Raw genomic sequence first — 20,941 nt, 5'->3', positions numbered from 1 at the left:
GCGCGCTTGAGCAGCGCCGTTCGTCCATACGTTTGTTACAGCTTCGAACGCGCGTGCTCCAAAGGCGCTGCGAAACGCCTAACGATAAAACCAGCCTTACAAACGTATGGACGAACGGCGCTGCTCAAGCGCGCGACTTTAAAACGCTACTACTACCCCCATACATCTTCGAACGCGCGGCGCTGCCGAAACGCTTAACGATACAACCAGCCTAAATCTCTACATTGGAACGCGCCGCTCCCGCGCCGTCGCCGCTACCGTCCCGCTGCCCGCTGATATCGTGGCTGAGGCCTAAGTACTAGTAGTAAGTACTCTAGTAATATAATTACTACAGTATTCAGCGCACGCATAAGTGCGAAAGTGTGTCAGTCTATATTTTTCTGTTTGCTACTTTGTTATCTTTCCACGCGTAAACTGATGAATCGTGTTCCGAGAAATGGCATAGGGTAGTTTCGATTATGCTGAATTGTGGCTAGTCTAGTTGGTCTGCTCCTGTGGTAGAGTGTACGGCCCGTGAGAAACAAATTAATGAGTGGATTGAGTTGTGGACATGAATCCATAGTCCATACTATATTAAGAGTCCGTATACGAAATTTTGCCGATTTTGCTGATTTAACAGACGTGATTTAACAGTTAATATACAGTATTTCTATAAGTTTTAATGCACAACATGTAAGATCATTTTAATTATAATCTAATGTTGGAGCTAGTTTTTTTTAAAGTATTTTAAATAATCCAACTCAAAGCCGCGACAGTTTTGTGATTTTTGCTGTAAAAGGTTTAGAATATCACCTGTTTATGGATTGTATTGACGTCTTAACGGTATGATATCAACCATTATATTACTCGCCGCAAGGCAGCCTTGCGGCGAGTAATATAATAAATAAAATAATAATAATAATAATAATAATAATAAAAATAATTTTGTATACGGACTCTTAATATTATTTTGAATGAAAATACTAATCACTCATGATGTTAATATCATTTAATTATTCCAAACTCGCCAGATTATAGCAAATTTTAATTGAAACGATTAACCATACACATTTCATGAATAATGCAAAATATAAACAAGCATTTGGATATAATTCATAAAAATATAATACAACTAAATGACGCCCGCAACTCCGTTGCTCCAAAATTGGTTTATCGTACATTTTTCTGGGATGAAAGTATTCAATGTCCTTTTCCGAGATACAAGGTATCTCCATACCAAATTTCAAAAAACTATGTTCAGTGGTTTGGGCTTGAAGAGGTAGCAAACAGACGGACACTGCGAGCTTTTACGTGCTGACAAATAAAGTAAGTGGATTTTTGGGGAGTTATGACTTTTAAATGAATTCGGAACATACAACTCAGCATATAAAACCGTATAAACACGAGCCGTCTATGAATCCAAATGGCATGCTTGCAGTCAAAAATCATGACGACAGCTGTGGCTAAGTTAGCGTCGACGCTCAAGCCGTGACGCTGGTTCGAATCCCGACGAGGCGACAAAAAGTTTAAATGTTTCTGGGTTCTGGATGTGAATTAAATATATTGTGTGATATAATAAAGTCTTTTGACTTTATTATATATATTTGAAGGTTTTAGTTTTATTTACTTAGAAATAAAATTGAGCTAAACAAAGATACAGATAACAATCTAAACACTAAAAAATACAATCTAAAATATACAAATATATGTTTCGTCTGGTACCGTAGCATAAGTTCCTTAAGTCTTCACATGTATTCAGCAGTGCGGTAGAAGCCCCCACACTAAAATAATCTCCGGCTGTTGCACTGCTGCCGTCTATCATGTTCAATACTCGAGGACGTGATATTTGGCTATTATGTTAGATGAAAAAAAAAAAAAAAATATCAATTGATCACCGAGTAAATGTAGCTTAAAGTTAAATAATTATTTACCTAACGCATGGACACCGCGCGGGAAGGGTAGCGGCGCGGTGTTTCTTTGGTGGAATACGCCGCCGTGCCGGCCTCATAGTATGCCTACTTGCCTAATGCCTAGCCGCGTAATTTACTTAGTGTCCATGATTTATTTATTTAAAGGGAAATTCGGTCAAAAATTGTTAAGAACCTAATTTTATTGCATTGTTATAATGAGAATCAAGTACAGAGTACATAATTTATTATTGTCTCAACAGTCATGTGTATGGAAGTTTGCGCTGCTGCCGCACTATTGGCGACCTAATGTGAAGGCACTCAAAGGACAAAGCCAGAACCACGTGGTAAGAAACGTATACATATTAGGTTATATTAGAATTCAATTTTAGTTTTGTTCTGAGCTAGCGATGGACGGACGAAATTTCCCACAAAACTCATTCGAGTTTTTCCCAAATGTTGGTGGCGTTAGCCAAATTGAAAACAGTCTGACACTCCAGTCCTCTTGGTTCGAATGTCGCTTCAATTGCAGGCTTTCTCACGCGTGAAACAGCATATTGTGTGCTCGCGAGTGAAGGCTTATTCTCATAAAATGAGTCAAGTTATAAGAATCGGACGTGTCACTGAATTTCTCAGAAACAACACTAGCACTGACCTATAACAGGCTAGTATTGTTCCTGAGTAGTAATGTCGTACACCAATTCTTGGATAGCCGGATTTTTAGAGATAATAATAACTCTCCACACCGGTTTCGGTGACGGTGGTCGGTTTCATCGAAACCTGGCCAGTTACGAAGGAGTAATTTTATAGTGCCCAAGTGTGTGCGCAGTACACAAGAGCACTCTCTATTCCTTCACTCTCATAACCAAGTGGGACGGAAGACCGACACGACTGGCGAGAGATCAAGCGCAGGACCGACTTTTTACATGCCCATCCGACGCATGGATCATCTTACTTCTCTCTCTCTAGAAATAACATGTTTCCAACGCAGGAATCGAACCCACGACCTCCGAGTCAAGAGCCACGCTCTTAACCACTGGACCACTTTTAGAAATAACCAACATAACAGCCGTGTTTTGCGCAATCTAAGTTTGAAGACAATATACTACTATAGTACTATAGTACTATTTTTGATACTTTGGGTGCATAAAAGCCTTGGGGGTGAGCCAAAATCTTATCGTTTTCGCTTCGTTATAGAATCGCCGATGAAAATGTATGATGGAATTGACATAAGCGTTCGTTAATATGACGTTTACGTACGACTCGTCTAATGTCAATTCCATACATTTTGATCGGCGATTCTATAACGAAGCGAAAACGAAAAAGTTTCGGCTAAATAGCCTGGTAGGGCAATCTAATATCTTCGAGTGGCCGAAGATAGGAAAAGATGGCATAACATCTTAAGAAGGAAAGTTATAGAAGCCTCCCCCTTCTATCATGACCCTCCATGACCCTCCGACATGAGGGACACGACCAGAAGAGGAAGAGGAGTAATATCAAGAACATCCCTGAATTACATTGAGGGCAGTCTGATGATTATAATTTCTAAGATTCCTTAACAATACGATGGTATTGTAATACGGCGCTAGACGTCCTAATTGCAAGGAGCTCGTAAAATTTGAATTATGGCCAACTTTTATTACATTTCAAAAAGTCCGTAGTAAAATTTTAGGTTTATAGCTCCGCAATATGGTATTTTCTTTTATACGAACTATTTTATATACTAAAGTAAATATTTCAGTTTCGAAGGCGGTAAGTGAATTTTATGGGAACGCACTTTGAGTTCGGGAAGTTTTTTATTACTAAAGACCCTCTTACTCTTAATGATATTATTTATGCGCGTACCTCTTTCTTTGTCATGTGACATTTCCAATATAATAATAATAGCTCCCACACCGGTGTCGGTGACGGTGGCCGGTTTCACTAAAACCAAGCCAGCTACGCAGGAGTAATTTTATAGTGCCCAAGTGTGTGCGCAGTACACAAGAGCAGTCTCTATTCCTTTACTCTCATAACCCGCCACTAGTGTCGGCCTTCCGTCCCAGAAGACCGACACTAGTGGCGCGAGATCAGGCGCAGGGCGCTGGACCGACTTTTTTTTTTTTCATGCCCATCCGACGCTCATCATCATCTTACTTCTCAGACAATCAGGTGATCAGCCTGCATTGTCCTAACCAAACTTGGATATTATAACATGTTTCCTACGCGGGAATCGAACTTACGACCTCCGAGTCAAGAGCCGCGCTCTATACCACTAGACCACAGAGGCGTCAAATTTCCAATATGCTAGACAAGTAGGACTATTATAGGTTTTGGGTGATTATTGATGAGGTAGGTGGTGGTATAATTGTTACGATGCCGTAATATTAACTAAAATGTATACTATTTTCTGTACAGTGTAACAAAATTAAGTGGTAATATTTTAGGACGTGTATGTATCCCTTGTATTGAGCAGTACAGGGCTGCTACTTTTACAGTGAACTCTGTACAATACACACCCTTAAGTATAATCACTTAATTTTGTTACACCCTGTACAAGAATAAATTTTAAAATCGTCGATTAAGGCGGGGATCAATCTCAATCAAAAACGATAACCTTGCACACAACCAAAGACCAAGCGTATACGCATCGCAATAAGATTAATTTTAGCTTAGCATAAAATTGTGACAACAAGGGCGGATCTTCTCTATTTTTCATGTTTTTTTTAAATATCTTTAGAAATAAATATTAAGAAACAAAATTGTTCGGTTAAAGAAATTTTAATATACATTTACTAACAATTTATTCAAATAAAATGTATAATTATCCTAGTTAATACTTATATTTCGATAAAATAGAGTTTTTTCGGAGGTGAGTTTGTAAATTAATTACAGCCAAAGTATTACGTTTTATTAAAATGTTTACGGTTTAAGGTATTTTGAATATTGTGCTTTATATCTCATATTTTTTAACACTTCGTTATTATATTGGAACTAGGTAAACCGGGAGTCACGGAATAACAAATTGGGGTTTATCCTCGCCTTAAGACCATTTAATTTCAATTTTCATTTACAAAATGAATCACCATGAAGTAGAAATGAAATTAGTGTGAAAATTGTGCTAATTAATTGCAAAGTTCTGAAGTAAGCTAAAAAGCAGAAAGCAGAAAATATGAGCATCTAATTTGAAACTTTTATATTGTCGCAGGAATATTTTTACAGAAGTTGTTAAATTGTTATTGAAGGTAATAAAATTATAAAAATATTTCACTTGCTTCAGAACATGTGACCTGATTGAAAATTCGTAAGACGGAGGTTAGTGTTGGTAAAAATCGCATTAGCAATAATAATTAATTGTTAAATACCCATTAGCAATAATAAAATTAATCGTACTTGCTAAAAATTCGATTGCTAATATTATCGTGCGCAGTAATAGTCTGCGATCATGAAAAAAGTTCACGTCCACGCTGTTACGCACCGCGGCGCTAATTATTAATTAATTGCTATTTTTCACTCGATGCGAAATAATACTCGACGCGAGCGGCACGATGCGAGCCGATAATTCACGATGCTACGTTTTTAGCAAATAACAAAGCAATAATACGTAGCATGCTGTGACATTAGAATTAGCATGTTAATGAAATTAATAGAAAATAGCATTAATTCCCATTACTAACGGAGGTAGATTAGATCGTCGATCTTTTCTGTTTCTACTGTGGGACAAAATTAGTGATTTCTGCTCTTTTTTATGCATTCACTATCAGAGTGCTACCTTTTTACTCTTTATTTCCAAACCAATATTAAACTAAAGTTACTCGAACAAGAAACGTACATACTTCATAGTGGTATGATAAACGGGAGTTTTAACCGACTTAGTTTTAGAACTACAAGGGGGGTTGGATGATAGCCAAATTAAACTTAGGTTAGTTAGGTGCAGGATGTCTAGAAAATACTGAAATATTGACCTTTTAGACAGTTAGTGCAGTAGATTTGAGCTAGAATTTTATCTATAAAAAGTTTATTTGTATTTTTTGTCGAATCCCGCCGATGGAATAAAAAGTTTTCTATGTTCCCGGATCATGGATGTGTATGATATAATAAAAATCTTAAATATATTATGTATTGCATAAACGTATTAAATATATTTCCGTTGTCCTACCTGTAACACAAGTCCTTCAGGTCTTAGCACGGGGCTAGACTGACGTGGTGTGAAGCGTCCATAGATATTATTTTATTATTATTACAAATTGTATTTTTAAAATATTATTATATCATATTAGATCCGAGAATTGAAAAAAAAAACATAATTCATTCTTTTTTTTCATTTAGTCAAAAATAACACTTCTTAAAAGGGTTCCACCTCCAAAATACTGAGCTGTAGTAAGGATAAGAAAAAATCGGCCAAGTGCGAGTCGGACTCGCGCACGAAGGGTTCCGTACCATTATAGATCAAAATTAGGCCAAAATTTGTATTTTTTGCATGGGAGCCCCCCTTAATTTTTTATTTTATTTTAAAACTATTATTAAATATTAAAGTACACATATAATTAAGGACTTCGGGAAAAAAGTCATGTACCTACCTGTTGTCATTATTGATATAAAGCAAAAAAGGCCAAAAAAATCACGTTTGTTGTATGGGCGCCCCCCGTAAATATTAATTTAATTTTGATTTTAGTATTTGTTGTTATAGCGGCAACATATATACTTAATCTGTGAAAATTTCAACTCTCTAGCTATTACCGTTCTTGAGTTACAGCCTGGTGACTGACAGACAGACAGACAGACGGACAGACAACGAAGTCTTAGTAATAGGGTCTCGTTTTTACCCTTTGGGTGCGGAACCCTAAAAATGATAATTTAGGAATATTACAATCTAACGGTACTTAAAATTTTACGGTGGCAGATTATAATTTAGACCATTACTTCACGTCGCCAGCAGTGCGGTCGGCAGTAATTATCGGTGGTCAGTATAATTGTTCCGGCTTAGGTATTTCATTAATTCAATCAATATCAATTAAATGATTAGTGACGTCATCCTCCAATTGGATTAGGACTGTTTTAATTAAGGATTAATATGGACTAGAATTATCGGGTATTTGATGGTAATGATAGTTTAATTAGTATTTTTTTATAAAAGTTGAGGTTCTAAGTCGCAGCCTTAGTAGTAGTAGGGCACAACTCAAACATCTCAACTTCCGGGAAAAGGCGTTTATAAGTTTCGGCAACTTTTTCTTAATTCATTTACGCGTAAATGTAGCTTTTTATTAAAAATAAAGCTACAGAAATATATTAAATATTAATAAATAAAAAAACCAACACGTAAATAAATGAAAAAATGAATTTTCCAATGTCCCTTACATTGGAAAAATGAGAAATGTTCTACGCTTCTTTTGATCCTATATTTTAGTAGTTCCGAAAACAACTACAATAATATAATGATTTTCCGGACTCGTATCCGTTACGTTCCGACTTTTTTTTAATAAAAGTGTACCTAAATAAAATATATCAACTGAAAATATATTCAATAAATATTATTTAACAAAATATATTTCAGCTAGCACCGTTATAGCCATCTGTACTGAGTACCCGCTAATGCCCCGGATACACGAGGCTAGTTTTTCAAGCTAGGATAGCAAGCTAGTTTTTTACCAAACTGTCCTGGCTGTAAGTTCTATTTACATGAGGCTAGATTTTTTGAAACTAGTACTTACTGGAGTACTGAGGTGACCACACGTCCAAAATGGACTGCATACGAAAAAAAAAACACTATTCGACTAAAACAGTTGCTTCGAAAACTGTGCCATTTCGCGCTAGACGAACTAGAAGATGAGCTACAAAAACGGGCGTGGACAAGACCGTGGATTTTACGAAGAGATAAACGTGGATCATCTTGAGAATACATTGCTCTTAAATTTTTAATTTTACTTTTAATGTCTTTGGTAGTCATATTTCCCATTTCATACCCATTGTCCTTAATTCGTCGCATATTTTTTGGAGTGCTGAATCACGTTTACACTTTTATTTATAACTTGGAAGGTTGGCATTCCAGAGGCATTCATGGTCACGGTATAGTTGTACAAACTTTAAATTAATCTGCGTACTTAGTTTGGGCATTTTAAAATCTTAAAAAACTCGTCGCGGTAGAAAAACAAACCAAACGTATGGTTCCTGTTTACTAGCCAACTGAAAACTAGCTTCGCCGGTCACATGAAGCTAGTAAACAAGCCAAGATAGTAAAATCAGTGGTGGGGGGACGCTACTAGCCTGAAAATAGAACTCCATCCTATTGAAAACTGTCCTGGCTTGTAAACTAGCTTACTAGCTTACAAATGAAGATTGTTTTGTCTACACGAAGCCAGAAGCACTAGCTTGTTAGCTTACTAACACTAGCTTGCTATCCTAGCTTGAAAAACTAGCCTCGTGTGACCCGGGCATAACAGTTCTCATTTTTAATATTCTGTAACTGTTTTAAAAGTCTATATTTTATTTAAATTATACCTATGCACTATCTAAATTTACATAAATCAAAAAGTGGTAAAAAATTAAAGTTCCAAATCAAAGTCTGCTCTAAAATATTAGTTCAGATGAAGCTAAAAATATATACAATATACTCTAAAAACTATCTCTGTTTAAACGGTCGCCGATAAAATGTCAGCTTCGAACCCTCACTAAAAATAGATCACTTTTTGGCCCCACTAAATGTTTTCGTATTCGAAGACATGAGTGGACGTAGTGGGTAACTAACATTTTACAACATAAGAGCAAATACTTATCATACTAGACGTTCCGCGCAACTTCGCCCGCGTAAATTAGACATTTTACAGACAAATTAGTCCACAAAAATAACCTATGATCCTTCACGTGGTCTACTTCTAATCTGTGCCAAATAACAGAAGAATTGCTCCTGTAGTTCTTGAGATACGCCCTTTCAAATAATTTCCCCCGTTTTTTTCCATGTTCTCCTCCATTTATTAGCTCCTAATTAGTCTTAGGGCCTGTTTTACCACTTTCTGATAAAGTGCCGAATAGGCTATTCACAACTTTTTTGACAGATTCTCCATACTTGATCTGTCAAGTTAAGTGGTGAATAGCCTAATCGGCACTAATTAGGAAGTGGTGAAACAGGCCCTTAGCGTGTTAAAATATAGCCTATAGCCTTCCTCAATAAATTAACTATCTAGCACTGAAATAATTTTTCAAATCGGACCGTTAAAATAAAGTTCTTGAGATTAGCGCGTTCAATCAAACAAACAAACTCTTTATAATATTAGTATAGATAATTTAAACAAACCTTGTAACTTACCTACTTCATTATGTCGCTAATTATAGCTATACAAAAAATCCACCTTTTTTATGATGATTTAATGATTCTAATAACTTTGTCAATGATATGGAATCTACATTTTTTTGATTTCAAATAATTTTCCCGTTCCTAACGCTTCCATTTTTGCAGAACACGACAATTTTCAAATTGTTAGTTACCCACTTTACCAACTAAATGTTTTCATATTCGTCTGTCAAACCCCGCTTAGTCCCTTTGTGTAACAGACTGTTAACGCTTGTAACAAAAAATACACGATAAAATCTTTTCACGAAGTACCCGCAATTTTGGGCTCATATTTTTCAGATTTGTAACACAAGTGTTCACCTTCGCAGTTGATATTTTTGTAATTTGAACCTTATAATCAATGAAAAAGGTCAATAAGTGTGTATCGACTTAATCACTGACCGTACAAGGTATAAGTTTAAGGCAATGATTACACTAACAACGTAAGCGCGACTTCGCAAAAATTGCAGCTTCTGAAACTCGCTTTGTTTTAACTTTTATTGATTACTATTATCAAAATAATATTTAAAAATAGATATGTTACGTATATTCTACATCAATATGACTTCAATAAATTATTAATATTTCTTGTGTCACAACTCACAAACAATAAAACTCAAAGATTTCTCATAAGATATGAACAATTTGTCTCCAATGTATTGGAATTTGTAAAGCTGATAGTACACTGTCTGCGTTACGTTGCAAAACGCTGCGGAAGTAGAGTTAGGTAATGTACTGTATTGAAGGTATATATGCGGCGGCCGATCGACACTGAGATAGCAGGCTAACGATCGGATTCCTATACATACGGAAATGCTTAAAACAATTCTGACTAAGTTGGCTTGAAATCAGTTCGACTAAAACAAGCTTTGAAAGTAAAATAATCTAAAAGAATATTTATATTGATCGCTCACTAGCACCCAATAAATGAGCGCTAGCAGTATGAAAGTTCTAAAATAAATAATAATAAAGCTACAATAAAAAAATGCGTGTTTTTTTTTAAACCTAAATACGCTGCGGAACACAAATCAATATGTAACCACCCTAAGGCCATTAGTAACCTCCGACATATAAGTACTGTGTAACGTAAAAAAATGCGTGTTTTTTTAAAACTTAAATACGCTGCGGAACACAAATCAATATGTAACCACCCTAAGGCCATTAGTAACCTCCGACATATAAGTACTGTGTAACGGTGCGTAGAATTGAATTGATAAAGTTTAAATATATCTCCATCTCTGAACGCCAATGCAATATATGAGAGGAGAAAAATGTTAGACGCTAGTAATTGCCTGTGACTTCGTTTGAGTTCAAAAATAGCGTCTTTATTTAAAAAAATGCAAGCTTTTTGTAAGGTAGCTTTGGAAATACTTTACGGGAAAGGACGTACGATACCGGTTCTTCTCGCCGAGTTAGTTCCCGAACCGGCGGTAGGACTTCACGTCTGAAAAAATTTGAGTAAAACTTACTCAGAAAAAAACATTTTTATTTAAATTTTATTTTGTATGCTTTTAATCCCTAAAACATTTTTGGCACAACGCAACGGAGTTAACGAAGTAGTCTAGTAATAAAATCACAATAAAGAATTTCATGCAATACATCAATTCTTGTAACTTTCAATTTTATTTACCAGCCATCAGTAGCATCTAGAATATATGGAGCAGAAGCTGCACCTGATGTATGACCGGATTTAAAATATAAATGAATCCAGTTTTGACTGTGCAACAATGGACGCATCGAAGGTAAGAATTTTAATGGGTCAGAAATTTTCACAGGTTATATATAATACCCAATGAAATTATAGAATTTGCGATTTAAATAAATTTAAGATAAAATTAAAATTATTCCTGATCGAAAAAGTTTTTATACAGTTAAAGAATATTTAAATAAAATTCAATCATAATGAATAAAGTATTGTCCTGTAATGTTCACTTCCATTTTTAATGTATTCCAATTTGTATGTTAATTAATATCAATGTTACATATTTGCTTGAGAATCAATGAATATTTAAATATTTTGGCTGTTAATTTAGCGAATTTAGAGGATCCTATTTATTGTAATATTTGCATGCCATTAAAACGGAAAAACATGTACTGTTTTCGCAAACTTGTAACATCTTCTTATCATGTTTTGTGCAAATAAATATATTGAATTGAATTGAATTGAATAATATTATGTTTAATTGTTGTTTTATCGATCTCTGTCATCCATACTAATATTGTAAATGCGAAAGTGTGTATGTCTGTCTATTTATCTGTCTGTTACCTCTTCACGCCTCTGAACTGATTTTGCTCAAATTTTGTATGGGGATACTTTGAGTCCCAATACCAAATTTGAGCTAAATCCATTCAGCGGTTGAAAAATGTACGGTTCCCGAACGATAAACGATTTTTGGCGCAATGGAGTTGCGGACGTCACCTAGTTTTATAATTTATATAAAACTAGGTGACGTCCGCAACTCCATTGCGCCTATTTTATTAATTTATATAATCTTATATCTTTAAACGGTTCCGGTTCCGGTATAAAACAGAGTAGACGCATTGTTGGACGCTCCAGTGAAATTAATATAAAAGTGTGCAAAAACGGAACAATTTAGTGCAAAGTGACAATCAAAAGTTAGACAATACGTGTGTGCTTGATAATACAATTCGGGAAAACAACAATCTAACACCAATCAGAAGATATCGCATGATTTGTGTTCACGGCGAAGACAAAGGGAAGCCATTTTGCAAGTAATTGTGATAGCGATAATCAAAAACCAAGTGCGACAACACAAAGAAAACAGCAGCAATATTGACAGGGTTGACAACGTAACAAAAATAGAACCAACTGTATTGTCTATAAATCGGACGAAGTTTAAAACTACCATAGAGAAACATAAATCCATAAACAAAACATACCTGACCATAAACTACTATCTGTCAAAAACCTGTCAAGTACACCACGACAATGTCAACTGAACTTTCACCTGAAATGTCATTGTTCTTTGCAAAAATGACTGAGCAACTTAACTTGCAAACGGCTCAATTAACCGAAAATATAACTTCAGCCGTTCTGCAGAAGCTCGATGAAAGGATAAAACCGATCCAAGAGGAAAACGAACGGCTACAATTGGAGGTGGAGAAACTGAATACCAAATTGTTAAACATGGAAGTCAACAGCAAGAGAAAAAACATAATAATTCACGGCCTCCCGGAGTCCGAAAATGAAAATAACGAAGTCTTGAGCTCCTTAGTGATATCTACATTAAATGAAATTGATGTGAAAATTGAGTCAGGCGAAATAGATAGACTGCTACGTCTGGGGAAAAAAGATGTAAATATAAGAAAAGCTCGACCAATCCTTCTTGCTACAACTACACTGCAAAGAAAGATACAAATAATGAAAAACAAAAAGAAAATGAAATCAACCTACTACATTACTCACGATTTACCAAAAGCAGTGTTACAAAAGAAGAAGGAATCCAAGATTCAAAATGCAAATAGAAATGAAAACGAGAAAAGAAAGAGAATGGACACCCCTAGCCCCAAAAACCAGAACTTGGCAACTTCGAAATTTCCTAAAACAACAAAAACCAACTTCCAAAAAGATGCAAACCAAATAGATGCCTTTCAATATATGCGAGAAAGATCTTATTCCTTCTCCGAAAAAAACACACACCGGAACTAAGAAAAGAAAAATTATAGGAGCAGTTGGAGAAAATTTTTCTAAACATCCTAACAACAAGAGCAAACCAAAACAGACAAATAACCATGTCACTAAAAACATTGCTAAGCCTAAGAGAAAACAACCACTGCCCCTAACTCTTTTTCAGTGTCCTCCGGGCCGGCTAGTCACCGGAACTTCGGTGGAGGATGTAGACTACAGCCCCCCAGTAACAAAGCGTGAACAAAGTTTAATTGCCACGAGCCTCAATGTAAGGACCCTTATGTCAGATGCACGGATAACAGAACTCGAGTATGCTATGGAAAAAATAAAATGGGATGTGTTAGGCATCTGCGAAACTAGAAGAAAAAATGAAGAAATATTAGAGTATCCTGGATATATCCTTTACCATACAAATAGTAATCATGGCCTATACGGAGTTGGCTTTTTGGTAAAAAAACAATTGAAAAACAACATTATATCCTTTAAAAGCTATTCTGACAGAGTAGCATCTCTAGAACTAGCATTACAAGATCAAGATCCCTTGTCTTTAATCCAATGCTATGCACCCACTGAAAAATGTAAAGAAGAAGAATTAAAAGAATTTTATAAAACATTAGAAATGGCAACGGAAACAATACATACAAAAAACCTAATAATTATGGGTGACTTCAATGCCCAGATCGGAGAGTCACAAAAAGGAGAAGAATTAGCTTTTGGAAAGTACTCACATGGAAAAAGATCAAGACACGGACAAAGGTTAGTAGAATTTGCTTTAGAAAAAAACCTAAAATTTACAAATAGCCTATTTAAAATAAGAAAAGGCCGAAAGTGGACGTGGTGTTCACCAAATGGCTTACACCATACCGAAATAGATTACATACTCACCTCACAAAACTTGAAAATACAAAATTTTGACATAATCCAAAATTTAAATTTTAATACGGACCACAGATTAATTAGATGCAAAATATTTACTAGAAAGAAAATTAAGAGAATGTATATAAAACCAACCACACAATTTACCAGGAATTTACCAACTCTGACTAGAGAAAGTGGGATCCGATGGGAAGAACAACTTACCACTGCCATAGAAACATCATCTGAAGTTCAAATACAATATGATAATTTTGAGAAGGTAATAACTAAATTATTTTCACAGATACCTAAGGATCAGAAAATCAAAACAGATGCCGATGATAATAACCTAAAAACACTTCTGGATGAAAGACGAAAACTATACAAAGAAAATAGAACAAGAATGGTCAAAAGTAGAATAACAACGCTGAGCAAAATGATAAATAGAAACATTACAGATAGGAAAAGAGCACACAGAAAGAAAACTCTAGAAAATTATATTCAAAAAACAGGAGCTGTGAAAAAAGCCTATAAAGATCTACGACAAACAACAAAGTGGACACCACATCTCACCAGCCGTACCGGGAATGAGATAACTAACCGGCAAGACATAATAGAAGAAGCAACTCAATTCTACAGAAAGCTTTACTCTACGGAAGCAAGTTCTACATTCAAAAAATATATTTCAGAAAACAGGAAACCTGAAACCAAGACCTTACCTTCCATATTGCTAGCGGAGATAGAACAAGCCATCAAATCTCAAAAAAACGACAAAGCACCTGGAGAAGACCTCATAACTAATGAACTATTAAAATCTCTGTCAGAATCTCTACAAAGACCATTGCAATCAATGTTTAACAACATTCTGGAAAAGAGAAATACTCCAAATCAATGGTCAAAATCTACAATGACATTACTTTATAAGAAGGGAGATAGAGCTAACCTAGACAATTATAGACCAATTAGTCTGATGAGCAATGTTTACAAGGTTTTTTCAAAGATCATTCTTGGGAGACTCACAAAGAACTTAGATGAGAATCAGCCACGAGAACAGGCAGGATTTAGAAAAAACTATTCAACAATAGACCATATACATGTTGTTACTCAACTAATAGAAAAATGTAATGAATTTGGAAGGACCTTGTACATTTGTTTGGTAGACTTTACGAAGGCGTTTGATTCACTGGAACACAATGCCATATGGGAAGCCCTAAGAAGCCAAAATGTAGATGAAGAGTATATAGAGATTTTATATAGCATATATTGCAAGATATGGTCCAAAATAAGATTGGAAAGAGTAGGAGAAGAGTTCCCAATAAACAAAGGAGTGAGACAAGGAGATCCCCTCTCACCTAAAATATTTTCGGCTGTACTGGAAATGGTATTTAGAAACATTAATTGGACAAATCAAGGAATAAAAATTGATGGAGAATTCCTTAGCCATTTACGCTTTGCTGACGATATTGCCATATTTGCTGAAGACAGTAAACAACTAGAAAACATGATAAAAGACCTAGAAAGGGAGAGCAAGAAAGTGGGCTTGTCATTAAATGCTTCTAAAACAAAAATTTTAACTAACAGTAGACAACAACCTATAAGAGTGAACGATCAAGAGATAGAATATGTGAAAGAGTATATTTATCTAGGACAGTCAATTTCCTTTAAAGACCAGACAGAGAAAGAAACTGATAGACGAATAGCAATTGCTTGGAAAAAATTCTGGAGTTTAAAAGAAATCATGAAAAATAGAGAGGTGAGCATAGATGTTAAAAGTAAACTATTTAATATTGTCATTCTACCGTGCTTAACTTACGGCTGTCAAACTTGGTCCTTACGGAGGAAAGATGAAGACAAGATAGCAATCCATCAACGCAAAATGGAAAGGAGCATGCTGGGCATAAAGATAATAGATAAAATCAGAAATGAAACTATAAGGAGCAAGACTAAGGTCGCAGATGTTTTACAGAAAATTAGAATGCTTAAATGGAATTGGGCAGGACATGTAATCAGAATGGACAATGGAAAATGGACTAATAAAATAACAGAATGGCAACCGAGGGAAGGACAGAGAAAAAGAGGGAGACCAAGAAAAAGATGGGAGGATATATTCAAGGAAAAATGTGGATTAAATTGGAGAAGGAAAGCGAGAGACAGAGATACCTGGAGAAGACTGGGGGAGGCCTACGCCAAAGAGGCGACTTCCACATCTTAGGTTTAAGGAATTACTAATAAGATATTGCTAAACTAATATTACTATTATTATTAAAATTATAATTGAAAAATCTTTAAAAATTAACAAGTTAAAATGTTTAAAGCAATTGTTGTGATACCAATAATAATGATTTAAGAAAATATATATTAATGTGTAATTCTAATAAAATTATTAATGTAGCAACATTCTAATATAATTATAATAATTAATAATGTAGCAATATTCCTGTATGGTGGTAGAATAAAGGCTATTTTTATTTTTATTTTATTTTATTTTATTTATTATATCTTTAAACGAGCAATTCTTGTATATATATATATATATATATATATATATATATATATATATATATATATATATATATATATAATTGGAATCTCGGAATCGGCTCCAACGATTTTCATGAAATTTAGTATATAGGGGGTTTCGGGGGCGATAAATCGATCTTGCTAGGAATAATTTCTAGAAAATATCATTTTCATCGGATACCGAGCTAAGCTCGGTCAAACAGCTAGTTATTACATTGTGTATTATTTTTTTTACGGGCAAAAGGCCCACCACACATTCCCACCACTGCAACTCCTGTGTCGCCAGGATCAACAGTGGTAACCAACCACGAAAACCCTTTGATATGATCTCAGGGATGCCCGAGGGACAAGCTAAATCTGTCTTGGGACCCGCAACGAAATTAATCAGAAGAAATGTAGGAGGAGTAGGAGATACCAATTTCCCTCCCCAAGCAAAGCGGGAGACAGCCAAATTGTAATGACATTGATGTCCGAACAAAGGGGGAAGCACCACGGGAAAAAATTCGGTTATACTTAATACAATATGCCTACTTCATAAAAAAAAAGACATTTATTTATAATGGCAAACTTGTGTTCGGTTGTTTCCAATAGTATTTATGACAAAAACGTTTGAAAGCACGGAAATTCCTTGCGCTGCCTACGAGGTCATCGTAATATACGACTCCAGAGACACATTGGAGGCTGTCTAACAGATCGGTTCTTTCCTCATGCCAGAGACCGCACTCCCAGAGTACGTGATGAGCAGTTTGTACTTGCGGGCTGTCTTCGGTCGAGCACTCGCAAAAAGGAGATGGAACTAACTTAAATCCATGAAGTTTAGCTTTAAAATTACCGTGACCAGTTAGGAATTGTGCCACGCAATGATCTATATCTATCCAATGCATGGCGAGTCGTTCACGAACCGAAGGAAAGAAATTGTACAGGTGACGACCTTTGATCGAGTTATCCCACCGTTCCTGCCACTCGGATATGAGATTTTGTAGTGTAAAGTCTAGTGGTTCAAATAGTCTATTCACTTTATTTCTGTCTCTCATAGTTAAGAAATCAGGGGTCGTAATTTTTTTATTTTTGTAATATAGAGCAGCTCGGCGCTGTATTTCTAAGTCTACAGGCAAAACACCCGACAGGACAGGAAGTGCTTCAGTACTGACCGTTCTATATGCCTTACATAGGAATATTAATGCGAGACGTTGGCTTTGTAAAAGTTTAAGCCGGGCTGCGCCAATCGTAGCCCTATCTGCCCAGACCGGTGAGCCGTAGCATATTCTGCCTAAGTACGTGGCTGTATATATAGTTTTTAACGTTTTGAACGAGAGACCCCATGTAGATGTCGATATTTTAGTAAAACTATAGAAATTTATTTTTGCTTTTTCACCCGTTTGTATGATATGTTCTAAGAATGTGAATTTATTTTCTAAAATCATTCCAAGATAACATAGTGACTGTTTACGTTTGACATTTGTTTCGTTAAATTTAATGCGAGGAGTTGATATAAGAGAGCCTTTTAAAAGAATTTGATAAGTTTTGTGTGCCGCAAATTCTAAACGATTTCTGTGACCCCAACTTGCAATTACGCTTAGGCACTTGTTAGCTTTGTTCTCTATTTCAGTTCGCGTATTTCCTTCAACAAGGAGGAACCCGTCGTCTGCATAGCCTACTAGATAACAGAGAGGCGGTAAAGGAATACACAGCAAATCGTCAAAACTTATATTCCACAGGTATGACGATAGCACTGACCCCTGTGGGCAGCCGCGGGTTAGATCTTTGATATAGATGTAGTGACCGAGTCGTAGTTTAATTACGCCGTGACGGAAATACGATTGTAGTAAATAATAAATATTGCGGTAGCAACCTCTGTTCCGCAGCTTTAGTAGTAGCATCGGCCACCAGGTATTATCAAAAGCTCCTGCGATATCCAAAGATATACCTACCACGTATTTACATTCAGATGAGTTTACTATTTTTCTGACTTCGATTGCCGCATCGATTGTCGATTTTCCGGCAGTAAATCCAAATTGCTGATTATTAAACTTCAGCCCGCCTGGTAAAAGGCGGGGCACAACCAGCCGTTCTAATAATTTACCTAAACATGGTAAAAGAGTTATAGGCCGGTAAGATTTTGGGTCTTCAGGTGGTTTATCACCGGCTTTTGGAATTAATTTAATTGTGCCGATTCGCCAAATTTTTGGGAACGTGCCTTCTGCAATACATTTATTGAAAACTTCTAAAATCGCTGATCCAGCCGTTAGACAAGCCTGCTTAATCATAATGTTAGAAATTTTGTCCTCGCCGGCGGACTTTTTTGTAGGTAATAAATTTACGGCTTTAATAAACTCATCGAGGGTAGGCAAGTCGGAAACCGGGGCGTTTACGGGGTCAAATAGTCGGTGTCGAATTTCACGGTGAATATCGTCGTCCAAGTCCGGCTCGTCGTCAGGGATCAGTACGTCTAAGTAGGCCTTAGCTGTGTCTTCTAAGCTGTGAGTAAATGAATTATTAATTTTTATATTCGAGATAAAGTGTGGAGCTGTAGTATTGTTCGGTTTTAATTCTCGATATAAAGAGGACCACGGGCCCTCCCTATCTAGTCTGTTGGCGGCGTTACGTAACATATTATTTTTCGCCAACGCGACGGCGGCGCGATAACGCGACCTTGAAGCCCTAAGGTCGGCTAAGCAAGAAACGTAGTAAACGTCTGATGGACCGAGTCCCTGTCTACGAATGATTTTAATTTTTCGTCTGGCTTTTCTAAATTCCCTGCGTAAGCTGTATAAATTATCGTGCCACCATTTACAACTTTTGTCCGTCTTAATCGGTTTTCGACCTAGGGCAATATCGGCGCAGTAAATAAAGGTGTTGGTCATAATTTCAGCACTATCATTAGAATTTAAGTCCGGTCGGGTGAAGTCTCTGGAATGGGCGGACATAAGGTTCCTGAATAAGTTCCAATTACCATTTTTAACATTGTATTTAAAGTCGTTCGACTCAATCATTGAATCACTCGAGGAAGCGCATGAGAACTCGTAAACAATCAAACGATGGTCGCTGCACGACGCGTCTGGAATGACGCGCCAGTTAATAATATTATTACTATGGACGTACGCGCTAGAAAGCGTGACGTCGATGGAAGATTCGCCTGAAGGGCTGCTAAAAGTAGGTGGTGCATCGGGGGTGTTATGGACTTGCAGATTAAACTCTGCAATGAAATCTTCTACCGCACTACGACGGTCGCGGTCAATATACCTAAGTTTGCCGTGCCATAAGGGAGACGAGGCATTGACGTCGGCACCTATGATTATATTTTTCCCTGCGAGAGATTGTAGGACGCGTCGTAGCTGGTTTAAGTGGGGACCTACTGAGTCGGAATATTGGAAATAACAACTAACTACGTACACTCTGAAGTATCGACACGAGACCTCCGCCACCGCACAGTGAGACGTCGACAGGTTTGTTAGGGCCGTAACTGAGAATTTAGACTGAGGTGTGTATACGCCGGCTCGCGCTAGGTTGTCAGTTTGTATGACTTTCGGCCGTAGCGACTTACATTGGTATTGTTCTTGTATGAGAACCAAGTCTAAATTATAATCCGACACCAATTTTTCCAATTCTAACGTCGCGTGCTTATTGTTATGGAGGTTCAGCTGTCCTATGACTAATCTATTCATAGTGAGTTGTTAAAATTAATTGCTCCATTTTTGCCTTATAAGTTGGACAGTCTGAGGAGCCCGTGGGGTGATCGCTAGGCTTTTTGTAACGGGTGCAGCTACCGCACACCGGCTTAAAATCTTTTAGGTCTTTATTAGGGCAGTCGCTCGATTGGTGTTTATTTGCGCAATGACGGCAGCACGGGTCGGACTCGCGGCAGAATTTTGAAGTGTGTCCAAACTGTTGACAGTTGAGACAGCGCACTAGTTCGACGTCATCGACAAAACGACACATGGCCCAATCTATAAATAGTTTTTCTTTCGTTTCGATTAAATGTTTACGAACTTTTGGTTGCAATTCGAGGCCCATCCATTTCCTATTATAATTATTATTGATAAGACGACGCCTAATAATTTTTGTCGTACTCTTAAATTCATCTTCAGACACATTAATTTCGCCCTTAATATTCTGATTATATAATGCCATTAGAAAATTTTCGTCAGAAATATGTTGCGGTACATCTTTAATTAAGATACGCGGGCTACGGCCTTTAGGAGTTTCGAGGCGCAGGCCGGCAGATTTTAGTGCGTCGACTGATTTTAATTTTTTTATTTGTGACTCACTAGTTAAGCGTAAGATGACGCCCGAGTTTGCGGTTTTTTTCACGCCGTGGATTTGAAAGCCGTCCGAGGGATTAATAGCTTTCATTAATGCCTGTTTCGTTTCAGTTGACGATTTTAATTCGGCCGATTTTTCCTGCGTCGGATATGCTATGACGCACGGGAGCGGTTTACGCGTCTCGACTGGTGGTACCGACTTTGCGAGTTTGAGCTTTAACGCGTCGGCATAAGAGGCATTTTTTGCTGCGGGGGCTGATTGCACGGCGTGAGATGCGTTTTTAGCTGCTATCAAGTCTCGCTCAATATTTGCGACTTTATTTTCTAGTGACGAATTTTTAAGTGCCAAAAGTGAAATAATGGTAGTTAATTTTTGTGTCATGTTCATTATTTCAGCTTTATTGGTGAAATTGTTGCGACGCGATACGGTTTCATTGGCAAACTCATTTATTTTAGCTAGGTA

At 36.6% G+C, this 20,941-nt stretch overlaps 1 long non-coding RNA gene across 1 annotated transcript; it reads right to left on the bottom strand.

Annotated features, from left to right (window-relative positions):
* Positions 1 to 1,558: 1,558 nt before the first annotated feature.
* Positions 1,559 to 16,104, bottom strand: LOC121734812. The gene is made up of 3 exons (XR_006036788.1): positions 16,093 to 16,104; positions 8,020 to 8,307; positions 1,559 to 1,568 (listed from the first exon to the last, which is right to left on the bottom strand). It is a non-coding gene; the product is annotated as an uncharacterized LOC121734812 (long non-coding RNA).
* Positions 16,105 to 20,941: the final 4,837 nt, after the last annotated feature.

Source organism: Aricia agestis, chromosome 16 (assembly GCF_905147365.1).
Source record: "Aricia agestis chromosome 16, ilAriAges1.1, whole genome shotgun sequence".
Lineage (NCBI taxonomy): Eukaryota > Metazoa > Arthropoda > Insecta > Lepidoptera > Lycaenidae > Aricia > Aricia agestis.
Note: the sequence above shows the minus strand (reverse complement) of the source record. Positions and strands in the feature narration are given on the sequence as shown.